The 20,937-nt window shown below is 42.3% G+C and overlaps 1 protein-coding gene across 1 annotated transcript in view; it reads left to right on the forward strand.

Moving 5' to 3' along the window:
* The first annotated feature begins 20,474 nt into the window (after nucleotides 1-20,474).
* The window catches only part of LOC135198768 (androgen-induced gene 1 protein-like), a 40,170-nt gene continuing 39,707 nt past the window's right edge, over nucleotides 20,475-20,937 (forward strand). Inside the window, 1 exon segment of the mRNA XM_064226684.1 lies at nucleotides 20,475-20,628. The gene's annotated coding sequence lies outside the window, so the exon portion shown is untranslated.

The raw sequence follows: 20,937 nt of genomic DNA on the forward strand, positions 1-20,937 counted from the left end.
AGCAGAAACTGTTCTTACAGCAGTTACTCGCGACAACTCCATTAAAGGAACGTTCACTCAAATATTTAAAATAGTTACGATATCTTCTACTTTAAGAATTAGCTTATAAAAACCACGAATTGCGTTTTGTACATTTTATGCCATAATCATGCATCAAGGCTGTATAACAAATATTTATACTTTTAAAATGTTACTCGGGCTCTGTAGCCATTTAACTTTGGAAAATATTCACTATGCGTACTCAAGTTTTATATTCCCACTAAGAAAATGTATTCTGAAAATCGCCAAAAATCTAAATTAAGATAACCCTCATACTATGACCAAAGTTGTATTCTTAAAAAGATACCTTTGAGCTTGAAGAATTTAGGAATAAGTTAAAGAAACCGCTGAACTTCAAAGTAAAGCAGAGGTGTCGTGTAATGAGACATTGTTAGCGAGGAAATTATTACATCATAGATCAGTTATACCACTAATCATATAAAAACAAACTCAACAGCTCCTGCCTAAATATACTGTATTTTAAAATGTATATCGAAACATGCATTATCTGCCTGATGAGCTGTCAGGTTCTAAATAGCAAATAAGATTGCCAAGAATACTTGGCGAACATTGACGTCCATTACAGCAAACATTCTCTGAATTAGTGCATACCAACAATTGCATCCAACTCCCATCTTCACAACCTCATTGTCCATGTTAATGCCTATTTCACGTACTCCAAACCATGTTGATGGATTCCATTGGAAAAACTCATGCCTTGGTTATGGATAGCAACCCTAACTCATTGCCTGTGTTCATGAACAGTTAGTTCCACAACGGACTGTTCAAGGAAGCATCACAGTTCCCGCTCATATGATGACCTCTGAACGAGTCCTAATTCTAGATCTCGAAAACGTAATACTAGAAGTACGGTAACTAAAAATTCTAAGATCATCAAGGACAACAGAAGTTCGAATCTCAGTAGTTAAAAGGACTCTTGAATTAAAGTTTTATTTAAACTATTGCTAAATAGTTTTAGCAGTTCATTAGGAAGGGATTAATGGACACAAACTTACAACAATAATTTATTACAATGGGAAATTTTACTTAAGTCAGTATACCCAAAGTTCGTCTCCTGGACAGTTTTATATACAAATTAGTGAGGATACTATTATGATCTTCATAGGATCTTGGGCTCACTTATTAAATAATGACAGTTGTCCTAGAAAACCACTGAAAAATGCCAAGTATCTTATCACTCTGCAACTTCTCATAAGCGACGAAAGGTATTTCATGAAGGGATGTGGAGTCCTAGCCATGTGTACTACTCCACTGGACGGCGAGACGAATGACAGGACCTACAGAGTTTGGCGAGCACATCCACATGCAGAATTAAGTTGGGGAGGGGTGGGGGGGGGGGGTGGGGGGGGGGGGGGGGGGGGGGAGAGGAGAAGTACAACACGCAGGAGTCGGACCCTTCATAAACATGGGCAGACTGATCCCCACCTCACAAAGTTATAGAAAGTCCGTATAGGCCTCTCCAGCCACACACTCCCAGACGTACAGACACTCTCTGTGTTAGTCCAAGTCTGACTTCAGTCTTCTACGAAATGCCAGCGACAGCCAGAAGTGCCCCGCCCGTCCTTCTCCGCTCTCTTTTCTCTCGTCGTTTGAAGCCGTTTTCTTTTCGGCTTCTATGTTATAATAATTTAAAAAAAGCATCAGGCTCCTCAATGGTTAGTTTTAGATGTTAGAGCACCAACTGCTGTCTTAAGCGTAAACTAATGATTAATATATGAAAATATTCGTACAACAATTCCGACCACCCCAAAGTAAAACAGTACGAATACTACTGATAATTTTGCAAAGCAAATCACCTCTAAGGAGACATGTTATGACCAACCCCACAAAGCACTGCCCGTATTCAGAGATAGTACTATAAATGACTCTGTGCCTTGTAATCATGAACAGCATCATAATCATTGTGCCGATAGTACCATTTACTCTGTGTTAACAGATAGTGTGAGGACCGACTCAAGACAAGGAGGGAGATCGAACTTTCATTCCGCAGAGGCTGTACATAAGCGGCGTGAATCTCTCTACAATTTAGTCTCTGGAAGAGAAGGAACATATCTATGGGAAAAAGATATTTATTTACAAAGGTAGGGCGAACATTCGGCCCGAATGTCTTCCTTACAATAGAATAACACATTTGACAGGGTTCATGGAAAAATTCATTGCCCACGTTCATGGATGGCATCACAAAACTATTGCCCGTAGTCTAGAGTAACTTACTTCCAAACTCATTGTTTGTGTACATACAGCAACATTGTGTTCATAGAGTAAAACTCTTGCTTGCGTTCAGGGTAACGAGTCATTGCCTCACTTCATTGAGTAATGAAACATTGCCTACCTCAATTTGATCATGAATCATTGCCTATCTCAATTGGATCATGAATCATTGCCTACCTCAATTTGATCATGAATCATTGCCTATCTCAATTGGATCATGAATCATTGCCTACCTAAATTGGATCATGAATCGTTTTGCCTACCAAATTGGATCATGAGCGTGCCTACCTAAAATTGGGATCATTAATCGTTTTGCCTACGCTAAATTGGATCATGAATCATTGCCTACCTAAATTGGATCATGAATCGTTGCCTACCTAAATTGGGTAATTAATCATTGCCTACCTAAATTGGATCATGAATCATTGCCTACCTAAATTGGATCATGAATCATTGTCCCCCTCCCCCCCACCACCCCCCCCCCCCCCCCCCCCCCCCCCCCTACCTAAATTGGATCATGATCCGTTGCCTACCTAAATTGGATCATGAATCGTTGCCTACCTAAATTGGATCATGAATCATTGCCTACCTAAATTGGATCATGAATCGTTGCCTACCTAAATTGGATCATGAATCGTTGCCTACCTAAATTGGATCATGAGTCGTTGCCTACCTAAATTGGATCATGAATCGTTGCCTACCTAAATTGGATCATGAATCGTTGCCTACCTAAATTGGATCATGAATCGTTGCCTACCTAAATTGGATCATGAATCGTTGCCTACCTAAATTGGATCATGAATCGTTGCCTACCTAAATTGGATCATGAATCATTGCCTACCTAAATTGGATCATGAATCGTTGCCTACCTAAATTGGGTAATGAATCATTGCCTACCTAATTGGATCCATTACTCGTTGCCTCCTAAATTGGATCATGAATCATTGCCTACCTTAATTGGATCATGAATCCGTTGCCTACTAAATTGGATCATGAATCGTTGCCTACCTAGAATTGATCCATGAAAGTCGTTGGGCCTACCTAATTGTATCCTGAATCGTTGCCTACCTCAAATTGGATCATGAATCGTTGCCCTACCTAAATTGGAATCGTTGATTCGTAGCCTACCTAAATTGGATCATGAATCGTTTGCCCTACCTAAATTGGTATCATGAATCGTTTGCCTTACCTAAAATTGATCCAAATTGGAATCCAATTGCCTAAAACTATAAATTGGATCCAAATTGGAAGCGTTGCCGTACCTAACTTGGGTAAATTGGATCATTGCCTAACCTAAATTGGGATCCCATTAAGAATCGTTGGGCCTTCCACCTAAATTGGATCATGAATCGTTTGGGCCTAACGCCTAATATTTGGTCATGAATCATTGCCTACCTAAATTGGATCAATTGAAACCTTGGCCTAACGCCTAAAATGGGATCATTAATCATTGCCTCCTAAATTGGATCATGAATCCGGTTGCCGTACCTAAATTGGATCATGAAATCGGTTGGCAACCTAACCTAAATTTGGATTGAATCGTTGGCCTTACCTAGTTGGTCATGAATCCGTTTGCCGGTAACACGGAAAGTTTGGGCCTACCTAAATTGATCATTGATCATCTTGCCCCTACCCTAAATTGTTGATCATAATCGGTGCCTACCTACTAAATTGGTCATGAATCGTTGCCTACCTAAATTGGATCATAGTCGGGTTGCCTACCTATGATTCCATGGATCGTTGCCTACCTAAATTGGATCATGAATCGTTGCCTACCTAAATTGGATCATGAATCGTTGCCTACCTAAATTGGATCATGAATCGTTGCCTACCTAAATTGGATCATGAATCGGGTGCCTACCTAAAATTGGGATCAAATTGGATCATTGACCTAACCTAAATTGATCATGATCCGGTTGGCCGTACCAAATTGGATCATGACTCATTGCCTAACTAATTGTGATCATGAATCGTTTGCCTACCTTAAATTGGGTAATTGGAATTGCATTGCCTACTAAACATTGGTCATGAATCATTGCCAGTACCTAAATTGCATCATGAATCATTGCCTACCTAAATTGGATCATGAATCGTTGCCTACCTAAATTGGATCATGAATCGTTGCCTACCTAAATTGGATCATGAATCATTGCCTACCTAAATTGGATCATGAATCATTGCCTACCTAAATTGGATCATGAATCGTTGCCGATACCTGAAATTGATCATGTCGGTTGCCTACCTAATTTGGATCATGAATCGTTGGCCGCCTACCTAAATTTGGATCATGAATCGTTGCCATTACCTAAATTGGATCATGAATTCATTTGCCCTACCTAAATTTGGATCATGGAAATCGTTTGGCCTACCTAAATTGGGTAAATTGGAATCTTGCCTACCTAAATTTGGATCATGAATCGTTGCCGGTACCTAAATTTGGATCATGAAATCGTTGCCTACCTAAATTGGGGATCATGAATCAGTTGGCCTACCTAATTGGATCCCCCCCCCAAATTGAAACGTTCCTACCTAAAATTGGAATCATGCAATAATTGCCTACCTAATTGGATTCATGAATCGTTTGCCAAAAAAATCACACAAACATAAATTGGATCATGAATCTGTGTTGCCTAACCCCTAAATTGGATCAGAATCGTTGCTACCTAAGTTGGATCATGATATACGTTGCCTACCTAAATTGGATCATGAATCGTTGCCTAACCTAAATTGGGTAATTACTTCATTGCCTACCTAAATTGGATCATGAATTCATTGCCTTCTCAATATGGAGCATGAATCATTGCCTACCCTAAATTGGATCATGAATCGTTGCCTACCTAAATTGGATCATGAATCGTTGCCTACCTAAATTGGATCATGAATCGTTGCCTACCTAAATTGGATCATGAATCATTGCCTACCTAAATTGGATCATGAATCGTTGCCTACCTAAATTGGGTAATTAATCATTGCCTACCTAAATTGGATCATGAATCATTGCCTACCTAAATTGGATCATGAATCATTGCCTACCTAAATTGGATCATGAGTCGTTGCCTACCTAAATTGGATCTATGAATCGTTGCCTACCTAAATGGATCATGAATCATTGCCCTACCTAAATTGATCATGAATCATGCCTACCTAAAAGTGGATCATTGATCGTTGCCCTACCTATAATTGGATCATGAGTCGTTGCCTACCCTAAAATTGGATCATGATCGTTGCCTACCTAAATTGGATCATGAATCGCTTGCCTACCCTAATTGGATCTGAATCATTGCCTACCTAAATTGGATCAGAATCGTTGCTACCTAAATTGGTAATGAATCATTGCCTACATAAATTGGACTGAATCGTTGCCTACCTAAATTGGATCATGAATCATTGCCTACCTAAATTGGATCATGAATCATTGCCTACCTAAATTGGATCATGAATCGTTGCCTACCTAAATTGGATCATGAATCATTGCCTACCTAAATTGGATCAGAAATCGTTGCCTACCTAAATTGGATCATGAATCGTTTGCCTACCTAAATTGGAATCCATGAAATCGTTGGGCCTACCTAATTAAGGCGTAAGAATCATTGCCTACCTAAATTGGATCAAATTGGAATCAATTGCCTACCTAAATTGGATTCAAATTCGTTTGCCTACCTAAAATTGGGTAATGAATCATTGACCTAACCCTAAATTGTGATCAAATTGGGAATCGTTGCCTACTAAATTGGTCATGAAATCGTTGCCTTACCTAAATTGGATCAAATTTGGAATCGTTGCCTACCTAAAAATTGGATCAATGAATCCGTTGCCTACCATCCTAATTTGATCCATTGGAAGAAACGGTTGGGCCTACCTAAATTGGAATTCCATGAATCGTTTGCCTACCTAAATTTGGAATCATTGAAACGTTGCTACCTAAAATTGGATCATTGAATCGTTGCCTACCTAAATTGGATCATGAATCGTTGCCTACCTAAAATTGGATCAGAATCGTTGCCTACCTAAATTGGATCATGAATCGTTGGCCTAACCTAAATGGGGATCAATTGGAAAACGTTGCCTACCTAAATTGGATCAAATGAACATTGCCTACCTAAATTGGATTCCATGAATCATGGCTACCTAAAATTGGATCATGAATCGTTGCCTAAAGCCTAAATTGGGTAATGAATCATTGCCCTACCTAAATTGGATCATGAAATCGTTGGCCACCTAAATTGAGATCCATGAAATCGTTGGACCTACCTAAATTGGAATCATTTGAATCCATTGCACCTAAATTGGGTAATTAATCAATTGGGACTAACCTAAATTTGGATCTATTGAATCTTTGCCCTACCTAAATTGGATCGATGAATCGTTGCCTACCTTAAATTGGATCAAATTGGAATCGTTGCCTTACCTAAATGGAATCATGAATCGTTGCCTACCTAAATTGGATCAAATTTGTTGGAAACTGTTGCCCTACCGAAATTTGGATCATTGAAACGTTGCCTACCATAAATTGGGATTCATGAATCATTGCCTACCCTAAATTGGATCAAATTGGAATCGTTGCCTAACCTTTTAAAAATTGGAATCATGAATCGTTTGCCTACCTAAATTGGATCAAATTGGAATCATTTGCCTACCTAAATTGGATCAAATGAACGTTTGCCTACCTAAACTTATTGGATTCAATGAATCATTGCCATACCTAAATTGGATTCAATGAAACTCAAATTGGCCTACCTAATTGGATCATGAATCGTTGCCCTACCTAAATTAGGTAATGAATCATTGCCCTACCTAAATTGGATCATGAATCGTTGCCTACCTAAATGGATCATTGGAATCGTTTGCCTACCTAAATTGGATCCTGAATTCGTTGCCTATCTAAATTAGGTAGTGAATCATTGCCTATCTAAATTAGGTAGTGAATCATTGCCTATCTAAATTAGGTAGTGAATCATTGCCTATCTAAATTAGGAAGTGAATTATTGCCTTTCTAAATTAGGTAGTGAATCATTGCCTATCTAAATTAGGTAGTGAATCATTGCCTATCTAAATTAGGAAGTGAATCATTGCCTATCTTAATTAGGTAGTGAATCATTGCCTATCTTAATTAGGTAGTGAATCATTGCCTATCTTAATTAGGTAGTGCATCATTGCCTATCTTAATTAGGTAGTGAATCATTGCCTATCTAAATTAGGTAGTGAATCATTGCCTACACATGTTCACTGGGTAAGGAATTGTTGCCTATCTTCATTGGGTAACGAATCATAGCCTATCTTCATTGGGTAACGAATCACAGCCTATCTTCATTGGGTAACGAATCATAGCCTATCTTCATTTGGTAACGAATCATTGCCTAACTAATTCATTGCCTGTATTCACAGAGTAACAAACTATGCCTGTATTCAGAGTAACATATGCACTCAATGTTAGCGGAAAGCATCAAATACGCCGCTTATGCAGAGTAGCAAAATACATTGAAAACTAACACCCACGACAAACTTAACGTGACTACACCCCGCTCAAAATAAACATATTAAGCTCCTCAGTGGCGTGGTTGGTATGGTATTAGCGTCCCACCTCGGTAGTTGCGGGTTCGATTCTCTGCCATTCCATTGAGGAGTGAGAAATGTGTATTTTTGGTGATAGAAGTTCACTCTCGACGTGGTTCGGAAGTCACGTAAAACCGTTGGTCCCGTTGCTGAATAACCACTGGTTCCATGCAACGTCAAATCACCATACAAACAAACAAAATAAACACATTCCAGTTTATGATAAAAATATCCATGACTTAAAATTAAACTTTCAACTAAAAAAAACTCCTTTTGTGCTATCTGGTAACAGGTGAAAAGTTCCTGGCTACGAGTTACTGGCAAAACTTCACAACACTGACAAACTTCATAACTAAACTTCACAACTAATTCCATCTACTAACAGCTGGAACCAAACATTCTGGACAATCTGTTTGGAAAAATTTTTGCATAGTTTTGACGATTTTCAAGAGATTAGTTATTTGGTAAACAAGCCCTATTATCGTAAATAACCATTACAATTAGGGAGCATCCTATAACCTCTATGACCAGGAATTTTCGGTTACGAGGAAGGAAATACTTACTTCGAATCCTTTGAAAATTCCATTACGTCTAACGCCAACTTTCCGCTTAATTTAAAATTCGGGCAAAACCTTATCCGACTCGACCTAACCACAAGCAATCCAATTTTAGGAGGCTAAAATTCTTAAGTAAAACGTAGCCAAGACGCCAGATCTGTAAATAAAATTTATTTGTTTTAATGCTGAACATTACTGTTTGACAGCCCAACATTCTTAATTTCCTCAAACATTGAAGAACTTCTGCAAACTCAACTGAGTGAGAGGTAGCTGAACACAGAAACACCTAATGCTTATATGAACTTAGAACACTAAGCAATATATTAACTCTATTTACCACATTAAAGTTTGATTAGTTTGCTAAAAAAATAAAACGACCACCCAAGTAGCTGCATAGTAGGTCTTACGACCTACTATGCAGTACATGGGGGGCTCCTCCACCCCTCCAGGGGCGCCGCCCCTAAACGTGTGGAGGATGTGAACTTATTAAAGAACAGTCAATAGAAATTTAAAAGGAAATTTATTACAAAAATGACAATTTGTCGAAAATTGCATTTTTCCTAACTATACAAACCTGAGGTCCTTTAACAAATAGGAAGTAGCTAGCGAGGCAGCTGGAACGGTCGTAAGCTTCAACGAACAAGGGGAGAACGGTAGTTAACTGCTTGTCCGACAGTCGCCGGCGCCGCGCGACTGGAAGGTAAACAAATCACTTTTGCTTTTGGCCCATGCAAATACGCAGAAGTGATGGCATGAGGAGGGACTATATGTAAAGGACTCAGGTTTGTATAGTTAGGAAAAATGCAATTTTCGACAAATGTCATTTGTTCCGATACGTAATACAAACCGCCATCGGTCCTTTAAACAATTGGAAGACTCACTTCTTGGTGGGAGGAATCCGAGTCTTTTGATGAACAGACTGGTGTTCGTCCATCCCTGGAATGCCTCCCTGGTCGTAAGAGCGAGGGAGGGATCCAAGCCTCTGTCCGATTGATCGGGGTGTGCACCGCAGGAAATCAATGGTCAGACCTCTGGGCCGAGTACTAAGAGAGAGGCAAGCGTATCTCTTCGTACCAGCAAGCAAGAACTTGTTCCTGTTTGCAAGAGTGCAACATAAAGTATGGGTTGTCTCAGCTGGCATCCACTTCCTCCCCCTTGTTGGAGGAAGTGGTGGATATACGCTCCTATCCCTAGTGAAGGGATAGGATGGGGCTCTGTTGAGTAGCTCACCTGCATCTTGTCCTTTATCCAGCAGGGTGACGACCGTGTCCCTCTAAACCACAGGTAGAGGGGAAGAAAAAGATGGGAAGAGGAGCCAGTCACACTCTCATTCACTCATCCATTGCTTACGGTCACACCAGGACTCGATGCTGTTCAGCCTGCGAGGGTCTGGGTTCGCTACACAACGTGTTGAGCAGCCCAGCCACCGTGTAGGGTCCCCAAGGGGAAAAAGAAAAATTCGGCCAAGGAGCGCCTGTGGGGCAAACTATCCCGAAGGTATAGAAGGAAGGGCATGTGGTCTGGTTGGACCAGACCCCTGCCTTCAGTACCTGCGCCACGGAGAAGTTCTTGCGGACAAGGCAGTATCTCCTTCGCATCGAAGGCGGTGAAGTCCATTAGGGAGGGGATTGTGAACGACTCGAACCAATCGTCAGGGACCGAAGGGTTGATGAGCTTCTTCGCGTTAACGAAGTTCGGTTCACGAAAATCGCTAAGCGTCACGGGTCCCCATCCCATCCCCTGGATGGCTTGACTTCGAGGAGGAAAGTCAATGCAGTTCCTCAGGAGGAAAAGAAGGCAAATAAAAAAGTCGCATGACCTATCCCTCTTCTCTATCCTAGGCTTCGGTGATGTCCAGTACCCATACTGGTCTGTCCGTTGCCCACCCGAAGTCTCCTTGCATCCGTTCCCTATCACCCCCATGCAGCGAAGTTCTCGGTAGTGGATAGGACACCGACACTCCATGGTGGGTTGCGATGGTATGGGTACTGTGACAAGCTATTAAAACGAAGTAATGATTGCCTCTGTAACAACCGAACTAAGTCACAGCGTAGTTCGTAACTGACTCGGGCGCTCTGACAGCTGCCGAACTGGACTGCGTTCGGATGAGGGCAAGTTGTCCAAGCATCGAGTAAGTCACGTGACCTTTCGACCTTTAAGAAAGGGTTATGCCGAGAGACCAAACAAATAATGTATGTTTGTCACCAATGCCGGACAGCGAGGTGTGAGATTCTCTTAAGGCATGTGCCCAACAGGCGAAAGTCAATTGCCTTCTATAGACCGACCGGGGGTCCCTGAAGGCAAAAACATCTCATGGTTGTTGATCTCAGCTAATGGAGAAAACAACACTATGTACCGTTGAAGACGAAGGTAGATATTGAATGCAACCTACGTCTTCACAGACTAATCGAGAGAAGGATTCTCAAGATTCATAACCTGTGCTTACAAATGACTGAAAACGCTAACCGCTATTTCATTGCTGTCCGGTGAGAAAGTCGTAGTTGCAATGAAAGCGGGGCGTTCTTCAGTAATGAAAACACAGGGGAAAGCCGCCTGAAGAACTGCTTCTCATGGGCTGAACATTTGGAAGTAGAGCTGTCAGGTCGGAGAGTAGGCGATGTCTTCTGACACATCTTGTAATTCGGGTTGAACAATGAACAATTGTACACCTACGAATACGAGATATTTTGAAGACAAACTCAGATGTCTGCAAAATCATTCGCATTATCGCAGTGCGATGCAGCGGGAGACTTGTACAGACTTCTGTTACCGTGCGGTAAACAGAAAGATGAAAGAGTCCAAGAGATATCTCTGTTGAAAATTCTCGCAATGTCGAAGGCGATGGAATCTAGCGTCACAGCAGTAGATGGTGCCTTCATTATTGCGAGAATCCCCATTAATCAGAGGACCTAAGTCCATGATTGTTGGGCAGAGATACGGTTACGGTAGTCAATCAAACCAGGGGAGAGAGAGACATAACTGACCGTGCATCTCGGAGGCCCAGCTGATACTGAGCTGCTGTCAGGCAGTTCAATACGCAGTAGTTGAGCCTGAGCTCTCGCCGACTCGTCATCCTGAGTTTGCCATGTAATCCATTATTCCACGAAGGAATGCGTTCGGCTAGAACTACCGAGCATAAAAGATATGCTCGAGCAATTATATTTAGGCGAAACGAATTTCGGTAAATATAAAAGTTGAAATGGTGTTGTCGTGACAAAACCATAAGTATATAAAATTGAAACTGAAAACTCCTGGGAGGTTGCAGGCAACCCCGAGTTGCAGTTCAATTAGAATACTTCTCTTCTAAGTCGCAATCCGTAGATAAACTAGGATATGCGCCTACCCCTCGGACAATTCAACTGCTTAGTAGAATCATGGTCGCGAGTTAATATACTAGTATATTTGTAGGATTCTGAACAACGATCTCCTTCCTAAATTCTTTCCTTCAAGAAAACAAAATAAGGATGGAGATCGACACATTCGATCTCTATCAAAGAGTGAAGGAGAAGTCTTCCTCGAAGGAAAGCTTCAATGGTGAACAGAATACTAAGACGATAGTTCAAGCCAAACTGGATATTCCCGTCCGATCTTCTCTATTCCAGGTTGGTCGCCTACTGTAAGATAGTTTTCTTTTAGCAGCAGTCTTCTTCCCAATGCTAGAAATTCCAGGAATTCGAGCATAGGCGAGGTTCCCGATTATCGTGTAACATCGGGGATTCTCGTCTCGCTCACTTTAGACCGTGGTCATCGCCTGAAGTGTTTGGAGACGTAAAAACTCGAACACTCTGAATGCGCTAGAAATTCCGTAGAATTCTAAGCAGTCTGAAACGAAACCCCCACCGAATTCGTGAACGATATCGGCTGGTGGTCCTCTCGATTCCCGTAGAAATCGAGAATGGGGCAGGATCCCTCCTCAACGACCGAAAACGGCTTACGTCAGGTTAGGACCCGAAGGTGGTCCCCCCGGTAGCGCAGTCCCGAACGTGGGATCCTACAGAGAAATCTCTGTAGGACCCTCCCCTCCCCATTTCCCTCGTAGCCGTAAGGAGAGAGGGAATGGGGGAGGAATTGGATACTCGCTCGCCTTCCCAGTGGACTAGCAGTTGGAGAAGAATAGGAGCAGCCATCGCCTTGCGGCGATGGTCTCTCAGAGTCTGGGAAAACGTATCGTCAGGAGAAAAGCGTTTCCCCGCGGAGGGTTACGAACTCTCACTGTAGGTAAGGGTCTGCCGCCACATGTGAACGTCGTCTGGGTGGGGCTGATCGACACCTGACAGGAGAGAGCCGATACCGTCCTCCGCTACTCATTCCAGTCCTCGTCGAGGTCGAAACCTCTCAAGAGGACCGAAGGAGTATTTAAATACGGTGTCCGAAGACACGTAGAAACGCCGCTGTCGCAGTAGAGGAGGTGGAAGTAGCTTGATCGACCGGCCAGAACTGAGAGAGCCTTCTTGTCCGGAGACGAGAGACTCTGGTTCGAGACAGAATCGGCAAGCTCCGATCGCGGCAGACCCACCGTCGGTTTGGGTTCCCTCTCGGGCCCCAAAACGACTCGAGCAGAGACGTGGGCTCTGCTGGTGGAGCGGCAAGCCTTCCGCAAGGTCATTATGCTGACGAATCAGCTTAATGACTTCTGCAAATTCCTCTGTATCTCGGGAATAACCGCGTCTTGCGGAGTAGGACCGTCCAGTCCCTCCAGCAAGAACAGATCCCGAGATACTCCTCCTTCCGAAGGAGGAACAGCGGCAGACCCCTGACGGTCGCCTCCAGCTACTTGCGCGTATGTCCTGGTCGGTTCCTAGTAACCGTGCCTGGTCCATACGGCGTCATAGCAGGGATCGCGAGCGGCGCACTCTCGCGATCACTCATAGGTACCGTCGCCTCCTCCCGGTGTAGCCCGAGGAGGTTGAAGGTACAGGAGAGGCAGACCTGACGCTCCCCCCTAGCTCGCTGGCAGGACCAGCGTGCTTGGAGGGCTGCTGCTGATCGTCAAACCGCGGTGGCGATCGAGCAGCAGGCCTAGCCTTGCCGCTGGCGCCTGGGGCGAGGAGGCTCGGCTGAGAACGTCGACGCTGATCTCTAGCGTCAGGCGAGCTGTTTGCTGGTTACCCTGTCTCCTGCCCGCCCTGTCCCGATGGGAGCGGCGTCAGGTGACCTGCTAGGTTCGCTGTCGCGGTGAGACCGGCGAGCGTCCTCTTCGGCGCGTCGAGCCGCTGGTACCAGCCGTGGCTGGTACCTGACGGCCACGGCGGGGACCCCCTTCCTCGCCTCAACTCGTGGCTGGTCAGCGACCGTCACGTCACCCGAGCAGCCAGCTGGTGCGTGCGAGAGCGTCCACTGGCCTGGCGAGAGTCGTCTGCACGACTCTCGCCAGTCTTCTGCTCCGCGCTTCGGTCTTGACGGCGAGCGAGCTCGGGTGTCCAAGACTTTGGCTGGACGGTCTCCGCCCTGCGTAGACCGTCCACTCAGTTACTTTCTTCTCGCTAACGAGAAGCCGAGGCGGATCCTGGTTTAGCGGCAGAACCGCTAGAACCAGGCGAGGAAGTGCCAGCCGAGCTTGGTACTCCTCTGGTCCCGTCTTCTTCTCCTTGGTAGAAGAAGAGAGAGGCGGGCCCTGTTCCCGAGGGAGTCAGGAGGACCAGCAGAAGAGCTCCCCGAATCGCCGGAGCGAGACGGGCCCTTAGAAGGTCCCGAAGGAGCCTTCTTAGGGGGGTAAAAAACCCGGGTACCAGCTGGTTGCTGCAAGAGCGGGCCGCTGGCCTGGCGAGAGTCACCTGAGCGGCTCTCACCAGCCTTCTGCTCCGTGCCGCGTCTTGGGTTGGCGCCGAGCGAACTCTGGCGCCGAAACTTGGCTGCACGGTCTCCCGAGAGGGAGAAACGTACACTCGATCTCTCGCGAACGAGAGACCGAGCCGGAACCTGGCGTAGCGGCATCGCCGCTAGCACCAGGCGAGGAAGTACCAGAGCTAACCGATACTCTCTGGTCCCCGTCTCTTCCTTACGGAAGGGGAGACGGGCCCCGCTCCCGAAGGAAAGCAGGAGGACCAGCAGAAGGACCCCCCCCGTCCCACTGGGGTGGGACGGGCCCTTAGAAGTTCCCGAAGGAGACTGCTTAGGGGGGAAGGCAGCCTTCTTCTTCTTCGGCTTATGGGCCTTAGAAGTCGAAGGGGAAGAGGCAGCAGCAGACGATGAAGACGAAGATGACAGCTTCCTCTTCTCCTCTTCCTCGTCAGCTCACGCAGGACAGTCGTCAGGTCCTCCATCCAGGCCGGAGCCGGGGCTATTGCCGAAGCAACACGGCCCGACTGCACCTGTCCGGAAGGACCTGGGACTGGGGAAGACACACCCCGTGGGCAGGACCAGCATGGACAGGCTCAGGAACCAGGAGCGACCAGAACAGCAACCAGCTCAGGAGCGGCAGGAACAGCGGCAGCGGTAGAACCCAGAAGGGACAGCCAAGCCAACAGCGGGAATCACATCAGCGGCAGGCCCAGCGATCGCCTCGTAGAATCATCGGCAGCCAGCGGAACCTGGGTACTGGCGGCCGGTCCAGGGGCGAGCTGCTGGAACAGCGGAAGTCTGGGGCAGGCAACACGAAGAAAACAGGCGGCGGCGGCAACCCCCCCTCGGTACGGCGGCGGCCCTAGTAGCGGCAGACGGCGTCACCGACACAGCATGGGGAGTGTAGACCAGGAGGGGGGGGAGCAGCATAAGCGGCCGTGGTAGTAGTGGAGACCGCCCCAGACCTCGCTAGACGCTGCAGCAGCCCGTGGATGCTAGGCACGCCCTGCCGCCGCGGTGGTCCATACCTGTCCAAGGTCGTCTCCCACGGATGTAGCACCTGCGGTAACATAGGTAGATTAGTAAGAGGGGTTCCCTCACGCACGGGGGGAAGACATGCCCCACCCCGAACGCAAGGAAGACCCCAAATACAAAATACAACGAAGAAGCTGAGCGGGGGGCAGGAAGGAAGACGAAGAATCGGATACCAAGGGAGTCGCGGGAGAGCTTTCCGACGACTTCCTGGCAGACCTTCGCTTCCCCTACCCCCGCACAGCAGTGAAAAGTAATATGAAAATGAAACAGAATACTGCCCTTGCGATTCACTTCATAGAACTTAAAAGGGGAAAAGATCAATTCCCGGGTAAGAACGGAAACTTGATCTAAATAATATGATGCTATCATAAAATATATATGAAAATGAAACAGAATACTGCACTTGCGATTTCACTTTCACATAAAATAATCGTAAGGATCAATTCCCGGTAAGAACGAAAATTGATCCAAATTAAATTTCATGCAAATAAATAAATGAAAATGAAAAGAATATTGCAATTGCGAATCCACTTTCACTGCAATCTATTATACAAAATAAAAGGCTCGTGCCGAGCGCAATCACTCTCTCGGTAACGAACGCACAGGGCCAAAACAAAAATATAATGAAAAGAGTACTTACATTTTTCAATTACACACTTTCGCCCAAAATACATGACTCGGCGCGAGCGCGCCCGCCCTCGGCACCGAGACATAATTCAAGGGTTCAATTCATGAAAAGAGAGGAAATCGCCGCATCTACGGCGATAGCTCCATGTTGGTTCATAATTAAGTATGAAAATGAAAACAGTGTCACTTACAGTTTCATTTTCAAGTCAAACAAACCATTAGTAGAAAACACAATATAAACAAAGCATACGACGATGAAGCGGGCAGAGAGCGATGACGAACACGTCCTTCACACCCGCGGCCGAAAGCAAAAGTGATTTGTTTACCTTCCAGTCGCGCGCCAAGCAGTTAACTACCGTTCTCCCCTTGTTCGAAGCTTACGACCGTTCCAGCTGCCGCTAGCTACTTCCTATTGTTAAAGGACCGATGGTTTGTATTACGTATCGGAACAAACTAAAGTAAATGTATGACAAAGCTAAAACTTATAAAATTGAGAAATTACATTTTGAAAATTAAAAGTAAATTTACAAAAATTTGAAAATTAAATTTATGGCCAACTAAAAAAAAATTGCATATATTTCAATAATTGATATAAAAAGATTGGAAACTTACAAAAACAGAAGACTTAACAGAAAAAAAAACTACATACCTGCTGCTAAAGATCAGCTTTATCATGCGTGAGCTTCACCTTCAGAACAGGAACTCCTAGTCAAACTCTTACCAAAAAAAAAAAAAATATGCAGGAAAAGACATAAGCATTAAAGCTGTGCATTAACTTACCCTAAATCTTCCAGATTTAGGGCTTTTACACGCCTCAGATTATGGGTAAATGGCCACGGAAATAATTATAATGTCTGCCAAAGCTTTATACGGGACTACATACGCAACAAGATTCGAAAGTCTGCAAAACAAATATACAATATTAGCAACGGTACATTCACGTTCCAGTGCTACCCTACCTTGCAAAAGGGAGAGAACGCTGATCGACTGCGCCAACTGTAGTCTAGACGAGCGAAAATAAGTTTTTTTCCTAAAGCTTTCAACAGAACCAATTACGCCACATTAATGAAGAGGAAAGGACTACGACATCCTGAGGAAAAAAAGGATTAGGTACTTAGCGAATTCCTGTTATAAGTCTATCGCCTACAACGATATTACAGTCGAAGGTCCGAACTCCGAACTTCCGAAGGTTCGAACTTCGAAATACCAGAAGTCCAGAACTCGAACTATAGTGTCATTTACCAAGGACTCCAAAGTCTTGAGCAGCGTCTTCCTTCTTGGAACGTGATCGAATGCGATCTATGGATCCTTGAAATCGCTAATTCTTGCAACTATTATTTATATTTCATACTCGATTCTTTTACTTTCATGGAGGTTTAAACTACAGCACATCATGACCAGATTTTCCTGAACCTAACTCGTAACTTCTTTTAGGGCTCACGAAGTAATTTGTACTAGAAGCCTGTCGCATCTTTCTTTAAATCACTTTGATGAAATAACTTAATTCGCGCGGATATTTTGTCATAACGATATGTAAATAATTTGCAGCCAAGTACAAATGAATATTTACTATAATTAAAGGTACTTAGCAACCCTTCCATTACTGCTGTGAGACTGATACCTGACTTTTCTATACAGGATATTTATATAGATTTTTTTTCCTGAAATATCCCAGGCTAGGCGGTACACGTGCATTTAGCAGTTCCTTGACCTCTCTCTGACTTGTGCATGTAACCCTTGTTGCACTGTTATCATTTTATGGTGAACATCATAAATCTGGGTCTTCTTGATATTCATTGATCTTATATTTTTCCATTATATTTCTATCGATGATAGATGTCTTCTTAATTTAAATATATATCGCCACATAAGTTTAGTGAGTGAGCTTTTTCTTATCAGCTGTACATAACCTGACATCTTAAGATTCATGTCTTGTTCACGAGTATGATTTGAAAGATCAAAATCCAACTGTATATAGATGCTCATACCCGAAATGATCCTGACTCATCTCTTTAACGAGTCAGAGATGTTATTTTAAAGGTGTGTTTTTTCATATATATATATATATATATAATATATATATATAGTATACATATATATACATATATATATATATATATATATATATATATATATCATATATAGATATATATATATATATATATATATATATATATATATATCTATATATACTTTTTATATATATACTATATATACATACATACATATATATATATATATATATATATATATATATATATATATATATATATATATATATACATACATATATATATATATATATATATATATATATATACACTATAAAAGGAGCCCTTAAAAATGCCAAAACGTAGAAGGTAATACTATATTTCAGACCAGCTGTCTTTCTCTTCAGGCAGGTAATGAAGGAAAAAAGTTACAGAAAAAGCAGTATTTATTCCAAGGGCTCCACAGGTCAGCCGTTAAGTCACCCCAGTTGACATTTCTTAATCACTGGTTGGATGAAGATTTTATCTATAATATCTAAGTCCCACACTCCTTTTGAGAAAGATTCATTGTGTTTCTTTGTTTAAATCAAAGCTGATTCTACCACCTGGATTTGGCTTTTGACCGACAGTTTACTGCTATAATTATATATGACAAATCCAATTTATTTTGCGATTATGGTTATTTATGTGGCTAAAAATAGCTGAGCTCTGTTGTTCATACCTAAGTGAACGTTTTTTTATTAATCTCTGTGGGAGTGATTTACCTGTAAAACCGATGTAACTTTTCTCATTCATTACCTGCCTGAAGAGACAGACAGCTGGTCTCTGAAATATGGTATTTACTTTCTAAATTTTGGCCTTTTTAAGGAATCCTTTTATTAGATAGAATTCTGTTTTAACAGAATACATGTCACAGTCTTATATAAATATATATATATATATATATATATATATATATATATATATATATATATATATATATATATATATATGTATGTGTATATATATAGATATACATATTTATTATTTATATATTCATGTATATATATATATATATATATATATATATATATATATATATATATATATATATATATATATATATAGTGTGTGTGTGTGTGTGTATGTGTGTGTATCTTCATAAGATTGTGTCCACTAATTTTCCACTTAAAAGATGTATGTAGGAGAATAATGCAACGTTCATTCAAGGTAAGGAAAATAAAAGTGTTATGAATGAGACGGGCGTTAGAAATCTCATTAAGATTATAGTAATATAAATACTGAAAAGAAATGAAATAGAATTTAACTTTACAAACAAATAGCTGCCTTAATCTGATCCATTTATTTTAGAGTGAATATGTAAAATGCACAGATTTTAAGGAAAGTAGTTTAGCTGGGCTTAATATTAAGTGGTAACACCATTTGCACGTGACAAGATTTGTTAACTGATCACTAACCTCAGTCAAAACAAGGTGACGACTTCGCCTTTCCTTGTTATCTGTCAATATTCTTTTAACTGACTGTACCTATGCTCGTTTGTGGTGTCAACCTGGCATTTCTAATACAATTTTCTGCCAGTTTATCAGCCTTCTTGAAGATGGTTCAGAAACTAAACAGAACTTGTCAGGATTTCAATTTTTCCTCTGTGGTATTAATCTATTTGTGTTCTGGTGATCCCAAGCTATATATAATATATATATATATAGATTATATATATATATATATCTATATATAATATTATTAATATTATATATAGATATATATATATATGTGTGTGTGTGTGTGTGTGTGTGTGGTGTGTGTGTCAGATGAAAGGGGTTATAATTAATAATATATTTAATATACCAATGTGATGTGCTGTGACTTTTTTGGAATGCGCAGACTACCCATAGTGTGTGTGTGTGTGTGTGTGTGTGAGAGAGAGAGAGAGAGAGAGAGAGGAAAAGGCCTTAAAATGAGTTGATCTTTAATTTCTCAGCAGCAGTTTTTGCCTTATCCACTCTGGCTCTGAAATAACTTACTGCTTCGGTCGACGGAGATGCCGGATTTTAAAAAACTAAGTTTTTTTTGTGTTGATCGACCTCGGGACTACAGCTACTTTCTTGATGTGCCGATTCATCCGAATCAAATCATGCCCGTGCCACTACTTCGAACAAAGTTCAAAGATGAGTAAATCAAACGCGTAGTTCGAATGTAATGTTTATGCAAAATGTAGTATCCAACTTACTCTGCATGAGCAACTAATATGTGTCTAAGATAGAAAGATATTTCATATATCTTTTCTCTTCAAGCACTATATTTTTTGCTCCATCATTCTTCTTCTTTGGTTTTCTTATTTAATGTTTTATACAGTCGAAGCCACTACGCCTATTCGAACATTTGTTTACAAATTGAGGACCCCTCCCGGTATCCCAGAGAGACCCTCGAGATAACCCGATGGTGTCCGAGTGTCAGTGTAAGGCGATTTAGCCTAGTATATTCATTTAAATAGGTTGCTACATATATCCTACATAAAGCTGTTCCTTTCTTTTCTTTGATTTACAGTGGTAAATAATTAATCCAAACATTGTTCTGTTGAAATTAAACGTGAGTATGTATCATCAGATACTAGCTTGACGTAAACCCTAGGCGGGGTAAAAGCCGCGAATCACCATTATTCAGCAAATTGATTGATAGAACTCTGATTATGTAACTGATAAGCCCTAGGGTTACTCACTCGGGTAACCTATTAGGAGCATAAGGAAGCCGGTTTTTGCCTAGCTTCTCATCAAATTACTAGCTAAGTCCCTCGACCCTTCTACGTGATTCTGACAGTAGGCCTCGTCGTTACATTTCCCGTAGGCTTAGAACTGAGGTTTAACGTGTTCTTTCATTTACACTATGGTTAGGCAGTTTAATACTTCCAAAGGATTCATTGCGGTAGGCTAAAGATTGTCATAGTTTACCTAATTAGTTGGAGGGTAAAGTACCTACTGCTTGCAGACAGGCAGATACCTGTACTGTTGTGTGGTCACTTCCCAAAAAATAACTTTAGCACTAACAGTATCCTGAATTAGACGTCAGTCTTAAGCCAACCTCCGTGGAAGCAACACCTTGAGACCTCTACTTTCCTCTTGAAGTAA

Source organism: Macrobrachium nipponense, chromosome 23, assembly GCF_015104395.2.
Source record: "Macrobrachium nipponense isolate FS-2020 chromosome 23, ASM1510439v2, whole genome shotgun sequence".
In the NCBI taxonomy this organism is placed as follows: domain Eukaryota; kingdom Metazoa; phylum Arthropoda; class Malacostraca; order Decapoda; family Palaemonidae; genus Macrobrachium; species Macrobrachium nipponense.